Source organism: Cygnus atratus, chromosome 16, assembly GCF_013377495.2.
Source record: "Cygnus atratus isolate AKBS03 ecotype Queensland, Australia chromosome 16, CAtr_DNAZoo_HiC_assembly, whole genome shotgun sequence".
Taxonomy (NCBI): domain Eukaryota; kingdom Metazoa; phylum Chordata; class Aves; order Anseriformes; family Anatidae; genus Cygnus; species Cygnus atratus.
The window spans coordinates 12,897,566-12,912,748 of record NC_066377.1 but is presented as its reverse complement, the minus strand read 5'-3'; the positions used below and the strand labels follow the sequence as shown (position 1 = coordinate 12,912,748).

General features: G+C 46.7%; 1 long non-coding RNA gene across 4 annotated transcripts; it reads left to right on the top strand.

Moving 5' to 3' along the window:
- The first annotated feature begins 1,403 nt into the window (after window positions 1-1,403).
- On the top strand, window positions 1,404-13,219 carry LOC118248838 (uncharacterized). Of its 4 annotated transcripts, XR_007708914.1 has the most exons (5): window positions 2,815-3,076; window positions 9,145-9,378; window positions 10,542-10,652; window positions 10,846-10,941; window positions 13,082-13,219. It is a non-coding gene; the product is annotated as an uncharacterized LOC118248838 (long non-coding RNA). The 4 variants fall into 4 exon arrangements; XR_007708913.1 differs by lacking the exons at window positions 2,815-3,076; window positions 13,082-13,219 and adding an exon at window positions 1,404-1,500 and having other exon boundaries at window positions 10,846-11,394; XR_004778875.2 differs by lacking the exon at window positions 13,082-13,219 and having other exon boundaries at window positions 9,145-9,327; window positions 10,846-11,394.
- The last annotated feature ends 1,964 nt before the right edge of the window (window positions 13,220-15,183 follow it).

Here is a 15,183-nt window from a genome sequence, read left to right as displayed (position 1 = left end):
ACCCAATGAATCAGGACTCTTGGGGAAATATCTGTATCATCAGAGTGCTACAGCTGGCAGGTTAATAAGATGAACACAATTCAGCTGGAGCTCACATCCCTCCCCTGCGGCTGCTCAGTGCACCCATTTCTTCCTGTTCTGCGTGCCCCGTCTCTGGGTACAGATATACACGTGTGAATACCTACAGTAGGATGCAAATGTGATACGCTGTGACAAATATTGCTGCTTTGGTGGTTAAAGGATTATTTTTAAAGCTACCGTTATAAACTGAGTCCTGTAGCTTGCTTGCATTAGCAAGGATTAAACGGAGAGAACATGATGCCTTGTACTTCTGCAGTCCTATCCCCCAGGATGCCTCTGCTCTCAAAGCCATTTCTGAGTCATCGCTTGATGTGCTCGGCTGCAGGGCACTGACTAAGTCCCCACATACGCAAGGGCTTGAATCGTGGTATGCCGTGCAGGGATGCCCGCTGCTGCATCTGGTGACCAGGAGCACGAGTTGCTGACGATTTTTTGGCTTCATTTTAATTCTTTAGATTTAAAGGCATGCTGCCAATGTGTGGGGGGTGGTCATTTTGCTTTGATACCACTGCTTACGGAGACGTAGAGAGCAAGAATTGTCATCTAGATTAAATTTTTCTTTCTAGTTCATGTTTTGGCTCACAGGTGCTTTGCTTTCAATACAGATTTGGAGGATGTGACTTTTTTGTCTGTCTTTCCTTCCCAAATATCCTGTCTAATGCATACCAAAGGCTGAGGAAAATCTCTATCTGAAAAATTGTACCTGGTTTAAGGCTTCCCTGCAAACCAGAATATCTGGTAAGGTAGCTGGATAATACTTAAAAATAGCAGAGAAAGCAAATAGTCTGCCAGTTTTAACAGTGCTCGGCTCAGATGATGCAGTCCCAGCTGTTTTCAATCTTCACTTTGCTAGAGAACCTATTTCCAAGATGATAATCATTTGACAGCTTTTAATCTTCCAGTGCAGATGTGACAAAATAGTTTCATAATCCGCTGCTGCGCTTTAGGCTGCTTGTCCTGTAGATCTGCGGCTGACTAATGCCATGGTATGTGACAAAACCACGCCAGCTCACGCTGCAGAAGTCCAAGGACTGTCCTGTTACAGTAAATGCCTCCAGAAGTGGGTATGCTGTAAATGCATTGTGATTTTGAATGAGTTGGAAACTTGAAACAAAAAGCCACCGAAACAAACAAGATGTGGATAGCACCCTGAAAAGTCGGAGTAAAGAGTCGGAGTAAAGAGAAATCACTGAGGCTGAGTAGTACCCACTGCAGGAGCAGGGGAGTGACTTCCCTGGGCTGTGCCTGCAACGTGACTGCTCTGCTTTCAGTAGTGTTAGATGATCTGTGGGTTTCAAGCCAAAATTAGGAGATGGTGACTCACCCTTGCTCCAAAGGGGTGTAGAGCAGCAGGCAACAGCACGCTCCCCTCTCTTGCAAACGATGCTGATGAGTTGAGAAAACCCCAGAGATGTTTCTGTGAGTCATTAGTGGGAGAAGAAAGCACAGGGATGATGGGGAACAATCTGAGGGTCGTGTCATCCGAGGGGTGCTTTGCTACCAAACCTGTGGGAAGGGACAAAGCCTTAGAATGTAATAAGGCTGCTTCAGAAGAAGGGTGGGGGAATGTCTGATTATACATCTGAACATTTCATTGTAAGTTGTGCACGTGGTCGTCTGAGGTTGTGTGCACTCAATTTACACCAACAGTGCACTAATTTGACCTTGTTCAAGCTGGATGAAAGTGTGGTCAGTCCCTTACCACAGTAAGTGTCTGCATATTCACTTTTTCCTAGATGACCTTGTTAACTTAAAAATAGCAATTTCAATGAATCTCTACGTACTTGAAACAAAGATGAACCTGGATGAAATATCAGTATCTTGGTCAATCCTAGAATTTATTTTTGGGAGGTAGCAGTGAGCCATACAGGGGAAAAAATGGCAAAAAGCCTTTTTCTTTTGAGACCACGTCTGATTAAACAAGAAAGGTGTTAGCTGGAAATTCCTTTTTCTTTCTGTGCCTAATGAATCTACTAAAAAGCCTGTGGAAATGTGCGTGGAAGTCTTTGATTGAGAATCTAGCAGTTGTTTTACTAATAATAGTAATGATAATAATACCTTAGATATAGGTAAGGATTGGAAACTAGTCCAAAGCTGAATCTGGGCATAAATGTTATCATTTATAGTCTGTGTTTTTAGAAACAAGAAATGACTGACATACATGCTTAATTCAAACTAAATAGCCTATAAAACAAGTTCCCTAAGGCTAATAATAATAATATCAGGAGAAATGAATATAGGGATGATTGAATACAGGATACGCTGAAGAGCGAATATGGAATATAGATACATATCGCGCTAGCAAGAATGGGCTGGTGTTTATGGTCTGCTCAAAAGTCCAATCCATCATCTGACCAGAGGATGTAATGCAGTTAGAATCAAAAAGGATGGCTCTGTTCAAAGCAATAGATGCCCATTATAAACCAGCAAATGCAAATAATCAATCAAAAGCAGCAAGCGAGCAAAAGGGGAATATCATCAAGCAATAATTCAGATCACAGCTGTGATTATGAGCAATAACCTTAAATCTGCTATTTAATTAATATTAAGCTTCTGACACCTTCTAGGATGGGAGCACACAGACCTTCTCAGCCTAATATGATAGTAGTAAGACATAACGTTATGCTCCTTACATATTTAAGGCAGCGAATTAACCATTTACGGATCCCTCATCAAAAGCTTTAAGGTCTGTGTATAACTAATATTCCCTTTCTCCAAGTGCTGCTCAGGCAGTGGCGGGGCTGGGACCAGGCATCCCTTGCTAGTGACACCAGCTGGGGCAACAGAGCGGACGCGGGGTCCCCGTAAGCTTTGGTCCCTCTTGGTGGCTGCAGGAGCTCCTGTCCAAGGCTGGTGACTGAAGGGCAGCATGAAGGTGCTGAGCTCAAGCACCCAGCTTAGCTAAGACAGTCCGATGTTTTCGGTAACCTCGTGTACCCCTGGAGAAGTGGGCCCACCTGCTCCTGTGGCTTGGATGGTCAAATGCTTTTTCCAGGTGAGTGTGCTCACTGCTAGATAGATCTATCTTTGTACAAAGGTTTTGTATTTGCATCGCTGATGGAGCGACTGATTTCCAAGCGGGGGAATCAAGCAGCTTCCTTCATCTTCCTGTGCTTTGTGAGTGTGTGTGTGTGTCTGTGTGTTAAATGACCTTTGGAATGAAAATATTAACAGAAAAGGAAAACATGATTGTAATTTATTAAATGTTAGCCCAGATGCCTCTAGGGGGGAGTAGACCTTTCAGTCTTTCAAGCTGATACATTGCTGTGGTGCCTGCATCGACACAGGTGCATTTAAAGAGTCAATTAAGGGAAAACTGTGTATTTACACAGGCTGGATTAATCTCATGTTTTGGCAACTTTCTTTTTAAATGGTTGAGACTACTAGTATCACTTAAAGATGTTACTTGTTCAGAAAGTACTGGAGGAGGTACTGGAAGAAAGAAGTGAATCCCAGATCTAGGGTAATAAAGCGTGGAGGTGGGCCCGCTCCTCTGGGACTGGGCTGGAGCAGGCTTCAGGCTGACCAGCCAGTGTACATGCTGGAGCAACCCTTGATGGTGGGCTTTGGAGGAAACAGGTGTTGGCAAATGGCTGCAAATAATTATCAAATTTCCAGGGTTGCTCTCTGAAAAGGAACAAAGAAAGTGGGTACTCTCCTGGCAGTTGCTTTGTGCAATTCAATTTTCTGGGGAAAAGCCCTGAGTTTCTATCTTCATTACTGGCCGGGAGCTTCCACGTAGGGCTGTAAAAACCTTAAAAAACCTCTTTGAACTTTGAGGCAGATCAATGCAAAATGAAATGGGGGAAGATTGTTTATTGCTGAGGAAAATGCAGCACTGTGAATAATAAGGAACTAAATGCAGCTGAGGGCTCAAATTGAACCTCTATTATGCCTATGATTAAAGATAATGTGCTAGGAAGAGGGAATTACAGAAGGGCTTCTGCACTAGGTTAGATGGCTGAAAATACTGTGATTGCTGCTGCTGAGCCCTCATTGGCCTGGCCTTGATATCTAAATCATAGGGCTATTACACAAAATGAGCTGGATGCTCCGTCTGAAATGCAAAGCCCCTCTGCTGCCCAGCTGGCTGGGGGAAAGTGGTCCTGCATGGGGCTTGGAGACTGCCTCCGTGCTTTCCTTGACAGCTAAAGGCTGCAGTGCTTTGCAGGGCTGAGGAGCTGGCGGGGTTCCTTCTTTGTCCTTTTGTTAGTGGTGAACAGCAGGTGGGCTCGTCTGAAGCAGAAGAGAAGCAATGGCCAAAGCCATTCCCCTTCTCCCCATGTTCTCTGTAGGTGCTGAGCTGGAGCCTCTGCAGGGCTAGGGCTCGAATTATTAGAGTTGGGGCTTCCCTTGGAAAGCCTGAAAATGCCAATGAAGGGGAAGAAAATGGAGCTGAGAGCCAGGGCACCCCCCAGCAGTGCTGGTGCATGGAGCAGGGGAGCCTGGTGGTGGGTGCTTAGGTGGGACGGGCAAGTTGCAGGGGCTGGGCTTTGTTTGGTCTGGTTGTAGGCGTCATTACAACCCTGGAAGTATCCTCTGAGCATCGCTGATACCATGTGTAGAATAGGATAAAAGTATTCCTTTGGTGTATTTTGGTCTGTGAAGGTTATAAGGTCTTTAGCAGAAGTGTGTGTGTATATGAAGAGATATCAAATTTGGTTAATTTTTTTGGACTATAATAACATATAATAATGTGTACAACAACCTTGGAAAGAAACTCAGAAAGTGGTAGAGGCCTCTATGGTTATCTGGTATCCAAAGCCTGAGCAGTGCACGCCTGTACAGTGGCACAGATATACAAATAAACTGCTTAATTTTACTTCAAAATTTCACAGTAGAGCAACTTTTTAAGAGGCTAAAAATGAAATATGTATAGGCCCATACAATCGTTTACTGTTCCACATAAACTTCCAGTCAGTTCATGAGTGATTGTTTCAGTTTAAAATTAATTCTTGATTTTAATGAAATCTGTGTCTCTTTATTGATAAAGGTAATGTATGGGCGTGTACGTGCAAGATTAAAGACGTTCTCAAGAACAAATATATGCTTTTAAATAATTATGGTTGTAAGCAGTAGCTGAGGAGTTATTTGGAAAACTTAATTACATTTCAAATTTATCTGAGCTCAAAATTGGGAGATACTGCTTTCTGTTCAGAACAAAAATGTTTTCTGTAAGGATGAGATGATCTCGGTGACGTGTTTTTATTTAGTAGTCTCAGGGCGCTTTCCACAAATTTCAGAACCACTCAGTGTCACGAGCTGTTTTCTCCGGGAAATCTTTTTCTGCTCCGCGTCCTCAGCCCCTGTGAGCCTTGATCCGAGGACTGCTGCCATCAGCTGCACAAGGTGCTCTGCTCCCGCTTCATCTCCCCCGGCACACAGAGGACACTGCCAGCTGCCCATCGGCCTCCAGCCCAGAGATCCCCCAGAAACAGCCACAGTGGCCCCGCTGCCTTTCCCTCTCATCTTACGGGGGGCAGAAAGCATCCTTTACTGTCTCTGTTTTCCCAAAGCTTAAAAATCGAAGCACTATTTAATGTGCTAATTGAGTTGCAACACAGCCATTTAACCAAACCTTATTTTTAAACGTAGAACGACTTAAATTCAGCATTATGGGGCACACGGTTATCCTCTCAGTCTCCATCACTAAGGCCGGGCCTACCTGTACCACAGCGTTGTGGTGCTGCTTCCAGCTGGCCCTGGTACCGCTGTATTTTTTGCGTTCCTGGGGCCATTCCAACTTCTGCTGCTGCTCTGCATGCCTTTGCCTGGGCCGTTAATGTCGCAGCTGTCATCACAGTGCCAAAATGTGGCAGGAATAGTGCTAACAGTGAGCTCCTCCTGCAGAGGAGGACTTGGGGCCCTGGGACTGGAGAAGCTGTAGAGGGAGAGTGGCCGATGAGCCCAAGCGTTTGTTCGGTGGTTATGTGATTTTACTGAAAAATCGAGTAATATGTGCAGGGTAAGCTGCCAGCTCCATGTTTTGTGCATTTTTAATGTCCTTAAAGGAGGAAAAATGCTTTGAATTCAGAAGGCCCAGGCTGAGGTGCCGGGCTGTGAGGACTCCAGCAGCGTGGCTGAGCCCTGTGCTCAGGTGATGGTCAGCCCCACAGGGAAGACAAGGCCGTGGCTCCTCCTGTACGTCTGTGAAACTTCCAGCATGCCTCTGTGGCTGATGAAACGTGCCTTTGTGGCTAGCTTGTGCCCATGGCAGGGGTTAGCGTGGCTGTGTTAGACACCCACCTCCCCCTATCGTGTCTCCTTGCTTTAATGCAAGCAGACAAGGTCAGAAGTACCCTAACTCCCTCCTCCTCTTTTCACAGTTGTTCTGCTGTAATATTTTTTTTAGAGCCAGTCATGTGTGAAATCAGGCAAAGGTTAAATTGCAAGGCTCTCTTAGCTAGGAAAAGATTTGACTCTTCGCCTGAGGCAGGGGTATCCAGCGTGAGCCGTTGTATTGCTTGTTAGGTGCTGGTTTTCCATAGACAAAACACGTGGGCAGCGTGACCTCGCTGTACCCGCTCGCTGCGAGGAGTGGCAGGTTTTAGTCCATCTCTGTAAATACATCTCCCACACCCTGCTAACACGTTCCATCAAGCTTCGGGCTGCCAAAACCCAGGCTGCGCTGTATGTTTTCACTGACTTCTACCAGGAAGAAGTCGTGTGTCTGCCTGCCTCTGCCGAGTGGGAACAGGAATTATGAGATGTCTCTTTGGATTTATGCTGCTGCAGGTAAACAAAATCTTTGTGTCTTGTGTGTGTATGTAGGGCGTATACTTGGCATGTGACATGTCCACAAGTGCTGACTGATGGCCCCTGCTTTGTAAGGGAATTGCTAAAATGTAACTTCAGTTACATAAATTCAGCCACAGTGTGGTTTATACACATGCAAACTGAAGGCATTTTGCCAACAGCACAGTGGATGGCACGCTTGGGCTTGCTGAGGGGAACCTCTAACTGAAATAGCCCTTCATGGGGCTTTTTATATTAAAAAAAAAAAAAATGCAGCAAAGTGAACCACCACCTTCCAGCTGCGGTGCAGGACCATCCGTATGGACCATCTGGCAGATCCCAGCACCTGGCCGAGCCTGCAGGGCCCCGTGTCCAGTGACACGCGGAGGGAAGCCGTGCGTGAATGGAGGCACAGCTCATTTTATCAGCAGGAACAGTGCTTAAACATGACAAAGAATTTTATAGCTACTGTCCTCTTCCATGAAGGCTCTGCGTAGTTGATTTTTCTTCATGGTGACAGAGGCAGACCTCTCCTCTACGCGTGCTGTATTTTCTCATCCCTGTGTGGATGCTGCATGCTCCATTTTCTGGTCCTTTATGTGATGGTGAAGGAGGTGGTTTCTTTACCTGATCCTTCTGGATTTCTCTTGTGGTTTTTGGAATGTTCCTGATCACATCTCCATGTGGTTCTAGGTGTGTAAATAAGGAGGAAAATTGCAAGAGGTCCAACACTGCTGAAGTCTCGAATATCCATTGAGATGCGGCTCTGTTGGGCCATATCTCAAGAGTCATGGCTGTTGTCTTTCTACCTGTTCCTTCTGGGCATCTATGTCCACCTAATATAGTCACAAAATAAGTATGTTGATAATCAAGCCCCACATACTGTTACAGAATAGCTCCAGGCCTCTTGACAAAGCCCTTCCACCTATTTTTGTGGTCACCCTTGGGTCACCAAGAGCCCCCCCCTTGATGTGGTCAGAGTCCAGCTCTGGGGGCTGAGGCTGGGGGAGCTGAGGCTGACACATCAGTAGCCACCTTCCAGGCAACTCACTGCCAAATTAAAACAGGAGCCCAAAGGAGAACTGAAGGCATACTAAGGCTGCTAGCATCTAGGGTGAATTTTGGAAGAAAGCACAACTGACCTTCTGCGGGCTGCTTATTTCTCCAGCGTCTGTACACCATATGCCCCCACAGACAGAAAACAATCTTTGCTTTCGCATCGGGATTCAGATAAACAAAGGCATCGTCGCCTACCCCCGGAGAGGCCGGGCTGTAATTGAGGTTATCAGCTCTGCTATTTTTCAGGCAGCAGAGCAGGCTGGCAAGGGGCCAGCCCCCCCCGGCTCCAACAGCATCCCGGCTGCTCCTGCAGCCCCCCTGCTTCTCCCCCCCAGGCTGCTTGTCCCCTGCTCGCAAGGGAGCTTTTGAGATGGCAGCTTGTCGGTTAAAAATGAAATGAAATTTTAATGGCTGCAAAACGTCCCCCTTTCCACCCAATTGCCCTCTGGAGGAAGCATTGGAAGCTGGGGACTGTCCGAGCGTGGTGGTGCAGGGGGGTGCTTCCCACCTGCTTTACCTGGGCTGTGTGGTCATAAGGAGGAGAAAATTAACAGAATAGATATTTTAATTAAATGAATTCATCTGTGATTGCCTTTTAGTGGCCAGGGATGGGGAAAAGTGGCCGGGGGTTTGTTGGTTTTACTCTGTAGCAGCTTATACAGGTAACTGGGTTTGTATGGGTCTGGTGGAAACCGGTGCCTGAGCGCTGCATTTTGGGGCCCTTTCCAGCATTTCCAGACATGCCCAAGCCTGGGTGTGGTGGGAGAGCTCCGGGCAGCAGCGCTGAGTGCCACGGGAGCTTCACCGCAGGGTCCTGGCCTGGGATGTGAGCACAGCCATGAACCAGGCTGCTCGGTGCGCTGTCCCGATTGTGTCACTTTTCCCCAGTTTTGCCCTTGGGAAAATGCCGTGTTGTGACACGTGGTGTTTGTGTGGGCTTAAACACGGTGCTGGACCGCTGCGCTGCTCCCTCACCGCTACAGAGACCACAGTGCCGTAACACCTCCGAGCCATTTTCCTGGTCATATTTTGTGATCTATTGGATCGTTGCTTAAATAACTCATTTGGAGACATTGGATTAAATTGTAAATCAATAGCAAGGCAACGTGTCTACCCAGAGAAGGGGCTGTGGGGTGCAATAACCAGAGGTGTTACAGCCCTTGCAGGGTTTGCAGCTCGATAACGCGCTCCCTGTGGCAGAGCTCTGCAGAGACCTTCCACCTGTGAAATCCACCCGGAGATTTGCTAACTCCAGCGCTTTCTGCTCAGGGTTCACCAAAGGCCCTTCCCTGCCTGGATGTCCTTGCTGGAAAGACTCGAGCCTGGAGCATCCCCAGCCGGGAGGAATGGAGCACCACGAGGGGCGGATTCGGTTCTGGTGTTGGTCTCATGGCAAGGAGGGACCAAAAGCAAGCCTATGGTGTAGCATCTTGTCATTCGGCTGTGAGAAAGGTACTGGGAACCCCGGTGTTCACCCAGGCTCCGCAGTCGCTCCTCTGCTGGGTACGTGCTGCTGTGCTTCCAGACAGCCCGCCTGGCACCCTGCTGGGCTTTCCCTCCCTTTCTTAGAGAAACCTCGTCATCGGCAGTCACTTCTTCCTCCCGTGTCTGCTCACAATCAGAGAAGAAGCTGTAGTCATTGTTTTGCCTGCCCTGCAACTTAATAGATTATAGATCTAGATATAGTTATAGATTAGTTATAGATTAACGTGACACTTCTGGCTGCCGTAATCTGATGAGGAGTGCAAGGTACTGGCATCTAGAAGTCAAAGTGATGGGTGCTTTACGGATGTCTAGGTATCTAAAAATAGAGGCAGAAGACAGTGCTGCTTGTATGTTTTAAGCAGAAGAACAAGCAATGAAAGCTTTTCCAGAAATGCTTGAGGGAGTAGCAGACTTTCCATTTAAGGCTGTATTATTTCATCGGATAATCTGATTAAACATGGAGGTTATGTGAGGACTTGATTCAGCCCTCCGTAGAAACTGCTGTGTATATGTGAAAGTGGCATCACAATCGACTGTATGCGAGGGAGAGTTACGATAAACGCTTTTCTTGAGGCTATTGCTCTGGAGAAATCGGTGGCAGATGCGTCGTGCCACTGTTTGGATAAAAGCGCTCTTCTCTCCCAGATGAATTGCTTTATGAACTGCTCTGAATTGTCCCTTTCCAAAATAATTGATTAAATCTGAGTCATCGGTACCGGGTATTTTTCTTTGAATGCGCCCTCTTTTATTTATCCTGTTATTTACGTGCTGGGCGTACATATACGTACGCCAAATGTGCGTGCTCGTGCAGTGACGCTGCTGCTGCATGAATGGACCTAATTGAAAGGCGCTGAGGCTGCTATTAGATCCCTGTGATTTTGGTAGCAGTCACACTGGTCCTGTGAGCTGAGCACACTGAATATATTTAACTCGCTGCTGCTTCTGTGCCTGAGCAAGGGACTTGCCATGCCCTGTGGTTGGCTGTTTATTAGCACAGTTTAATGGCTGGCTATAAATAGAAATAAACAGAGGTGCAGACTGCGACCTGCTTGCCTAAGCTCTCTCCTGGGTCCTTGCCTGTGGTCGGTCTCTTTATTATTTTTTTTCCTTTCCCCTTTTCTACAGCAATAAATAGTTAAAAGGCAATTACAATGTTAATTTGTTGTGTTAATGTGCTACAGCAGGAAGCCGAAGGGAGCCGCGCGGGCGGACGCGGGAGCCCGTCAGTTCCCATTAACCATCCCGGCTGCGGGGGGAGTTCTCTGCCGTGGAAAAATGTGAAGACACAATCGGTGCGTTATCGAGTCTGACACCGAAAATGATGCAATCATGGTCAAGTGTCCCAGAAGGACCATGGCACTGAATAAAGATAAAGCCACTCAGCCCTTTCTTTCTTCCCCGGGGTCACTGGGAAGGGAAGGATATTATTAACCAAGCAATAAATCTCACTCCTGAGGTTTCTCTTTTTGGTTTTCTCTCCTGCAGCTCCCCTGGCTTGCTCCGTGGTTACGCGGGGATGCGGCTGGCACCCAACACGCTGCCTTGTCCCCATGCACAGAGCATCATGAGAGATGCCGAGCGGTGAGCATCTGTTGGGGCCACACCGCGTTGCTTCTCCACAGCTCACCAATTCCAGACGTTGCCCTTTGCAAATCTTCTTGTGAGCATCCTGCTCTGGCCAGCAGTGAGCTGCAGCATCCGTGGGATGCAGGGCAAGGGATCCCTGCATGGGGGTGAATGCCCCCCGGAATGAAATGGAGAGAGAAAGGCAGTGACAGGGCTTTGATGCTTTGCATGGGCCATCTTTACGCGGGCCACGTTTGGCCAAAATGGGTTTCGGTGCCCCCTTGCAGTGCTCTTTGTGGCTATCCCTGTTATCTCCTGAAAAAATGATTATTCTTGGCTTCAGTGTGGGAGCCTGGCTGTTCTTTTCATGGTTCTGAAGCTGCTTTTGTTGGTTTTTAGCATCCTGCTCCAGGCATATGAAGGTTGCTTGTGTACCAGAGTGCCAGCACATGTGCCCAAATTTTGGCTTCTGGCTAACATGCTTATTCTCTTTTCCCTGTCCTTGCTTTTGAACATTTATGAAGTAAAACCTGCTCCTGCAGTACTCCATGTAATTTCTTGAATGATTAAATGCAGTCCTAATCAAATGCTTTTTGGTCAGGACATGCATGGAGAGAGGAAACCAGTCTGCAAACCAGATGACTTGCTATTAATGGAAAATCCTTTTTCTACCAAAGTAGCTAACCTTCCAAGGAATTAAAACTCATTAGCCTCTCCCATTTAGGGGAGGGGGAAGAAGCTTTTATGCATCAATTTAGAATCCATTTGCAAGCTCTCTCAAGGCCTTTTATTGCCACTTGGATCCAGTGAGAAGTCTCCCTAGTAAACAGGGGGAAAGTGCAGAAAAGCAGTCGTGATCTGTGGGGGAACTGGAATTTCTGAAACCTTCTCTGTTGTTGTTGTTTTTTCATTTAAATACATAATGTAATACTATATTAACAACTTCCAGGGTTCCTGTAAAGAGGAGAGAATTAGAAATTCAGTGCCCAAGTATGCAATTGTCAAAATCCAGGAGGATAAAAGGTGTGCTCCTGCTCATCACAGCCCTGGCCTGGCCCTGTGCTGAGTGCTTGCCCTCTGCTCCCCAGAAAAGATGAGCAAAACCTGTTTGTGTTAAAGTGAATGGTATTAAGCTGGAGACTATTTATTTTTCAAAAGCTATTCAAGCACACAAACAGGGCTATGTTAATATCATACACAAAACCAGGTGATGGGACGCTTTTTTTCCCCCCATCTGCATCTTCTTTTCCTTTGAATGAAGTGCTGGGAAGTTGCTCTTAAGCCACCTGTGGTCACACAGGTGCTCCTGTTCCCCTGGTTCACAACCAGTCTGAGACCTGATTTTTTCAGTGATTCAGTCCCTCAAGTCTGCAGTTACAGCCAAGAGAGCTTGGATTTTGAACCTAAGTTGCTGAATTCCATTTAAAATCCTGTGGGTTTGACTACATAAAGAAGCCCCGTTCTCTGTAAGTACCGTGGGGATGCTGCTGCTGTGTCCTACTGAGTCGTCCTGCAGGTAGATTTGTTAGTGGTGGAAAAATCTGTTTGTTTTTTTTTTTCTCTTGGCTGTGACAAGCAGGCTGTGGGGAAACAAATACTTCTATGTTCGGCGCAGCGCCTGCCTCTGCGCAGTGCGTGAAGCTTGTGGCTGCACAGCGAAAATAAAGGAAAGCGTTGCTGTTTATTCTCTCACTGACTATTAACCTCTCCACGCACAGAGGGAAGGAGGATGTGGGGACAAGAGGCGTGTAGGGTGGAAGGCTGTATTTTGGCTTTGCTGGGAGATGCTCGGCGTGTGCTGCACTGAGGGGCCACGTGCGGGAGGGAGAGGAGGGTGCGTGGCGGCTTTCTGGCAGAAAATCAAGAGGACCTCTAGACTGACTCTCTAAGTGTGGCAGCCTACCTTTAAAAAGGGTTGGTAAGGACTGTCTGTGTCCTGCTGGCATCCCCAGGGGTAGGATTTGCCCTTTGTACAAATAAAACGAACAGAAAAAACGTATGAAGCAGCCTGGAATAGAAGGGTAGTGAAAATAGGGACATCAGCACCAAATTCCTGATTTACAAATGTGAAGCACTGAGATACCTCCACGCATCTTTCCCCTTGCTACCGCTCGTTTGGATAACCCAGGTCCTGCTCACCTTATCCTCGTCACAGGGACACAGCTTGTGCTGCCGGTGCTGGGTCTGCCGTGGTGCCTGTGAAGGAGCCTAGTATGCAAGACAATTTCCAGCTCAAGTTAAGATCCGGAAGGAAAAAACATCTTGTCAGTGGCCTTTTTGAGAACAGAGATCACCAGCGTAGTGTCGGTGCTGCTGCCTCCAACACCTCTCGTCTCTTCAGGTAGGGGGACAGAAAAAAAGGGAGCCAAACTACCCTGCCTTTGCAATAAATTCCTGTTTAATGGTAGTATGCTGTAGTAGCAAGGTACATCACTTGAAGGTTCTTTTTAATTTTTTTCCTTTGTGTAGATTTAAATATTTTGCCGTATTTGCTAAGAGAGACCAATTGTTTACGGCCACAGAAACCCTTTTCCCTCTCTTGGCACTCTCCAGTGCCACACAGCTGGTGTGAATTTTACAATCATCATCTTCAATTTAAAAAAATTAAGCCAATTTTAGAAGGAAAAAAAAGGATTTTCCGCTAAGCCTAGCTCACCCCCCTGCCCTTTAAAACGTTATAAATAGAAAAACATCATCAACAAACTCCTTCACTGTGCAAGAGCCTAATTTCTTCCTCTCCACTGGGATCTGGTGTGTTTTTCAGACTGTCATTAATTGTGCTGTATTGTGTGCATTTTCTGCTTCACTAGTTAGTCAGATAGGCAGCAAATGGAGTCAGCTCTAGGTCACAGAACACAAAAAGCCAGCTCCTGCTGTCTCCCAATCAGGTAGAGATATTGAATTGGGCTTCGTGTAATTGAAAACATTAGCAGGCTGGAAAATAACCAATTCTTAAACACAGAATCCTGAAATGCAGGAGAAAAAAACAAACAAACAAACAAAAAAACACACACAAAAAAAACAAGGTTTGAAATTCCTGATGGGCCTGATCCAGCTCCCACTAAAAGCTATAGCCATTCTCCCACCTCTTGCCATGGGATTAGATTCGGGTGCATGGAAAGAAATGCTGAAAGCACAGTGACTTAAAGGCAGAGATAAAAATGATCTTTCCCCCAAATCTGTGAATAAAATAAGGTTTACTGTTCCTATTTTTTCAATAGACATGCTGAGACATAGGAAAAATGTAGCGTTATATGGCCTTTTAAAAAATAAAAAATAAAAAAAATGAGCCAGACTTTTCTTGTTTACAGATAGAAGTCCTAGGCGTGTCTGATTTGTCCAGAGCTTTTCCTGTTTTTAACTTGATGCCCAGAGCTTGCTTTTAGTCTGTTCCCCACGCAGAGGAGATTCCTGAAAGGCAGACCATGTCCCACTGGTGCACAGTGTGCATTTCCCCCGCCATCAGCTCGCGTTTGGGACCTGCACCTCCAACTTCCCAGTACTGCTGTGCTTCCACCCCGGCTCCACGCCTGTCAGTCAGACACTGGCCGTTGCATGACCTGCTGGGAGCTTCTTTGCCAGATCCCCCATAGCAGGGGATATTTTAAACTTACTCCTAATGGCCTTAGGCAAATAAATATCCCTGGGTAAGCAGATAAACATTTCCATGCCTCTATGTGCATAGGTTGTGGGTTTGTACATCCATAGCTACAAATACTTGACCATCCTTTCCTCACCTTGCGTTTTTTTGTTGTTTGAGTCAGTGGTGATGGAGATCTCTGTGGCCATAAGGATCTGCAGGGGTAATACCTTAAAAAGCTTTGCTTTTTTACTTACAGCATAATACAGTTGCAGGAGGAAACCAGAGGCCGCAGCTCAGAGCAGGTGCGTGTTGCAGGCAGGGCAGGAACGCTGCTGCTCTCGGGGATGGGCTCCTCCGCACGGAGCGCCTCAAAACACCCATGCCAAGCCCCATCCCTGATGTTATAATATGGGGACAGGGAACAAAATACACTGAATTTTCTGTGCAGACCCCCTTCTTTTTTTTCCTGGGGTACCTCTTGTGTTGCTCCTCCCTGAATGTCCCCGTGGCATTCAGCACAATCATAGAATCATAGAATATCCCAAGTTGGAAGGGACCCATAAGGATCATCAAGTCTTGCACTTTACACTGTAGCGTGCAAATATCAGGCAGCCTCGGCTGGTCTCTGCTGTGAATGCCGTGACACCGGGAGCCAACCCGTGCATTTTAATTAG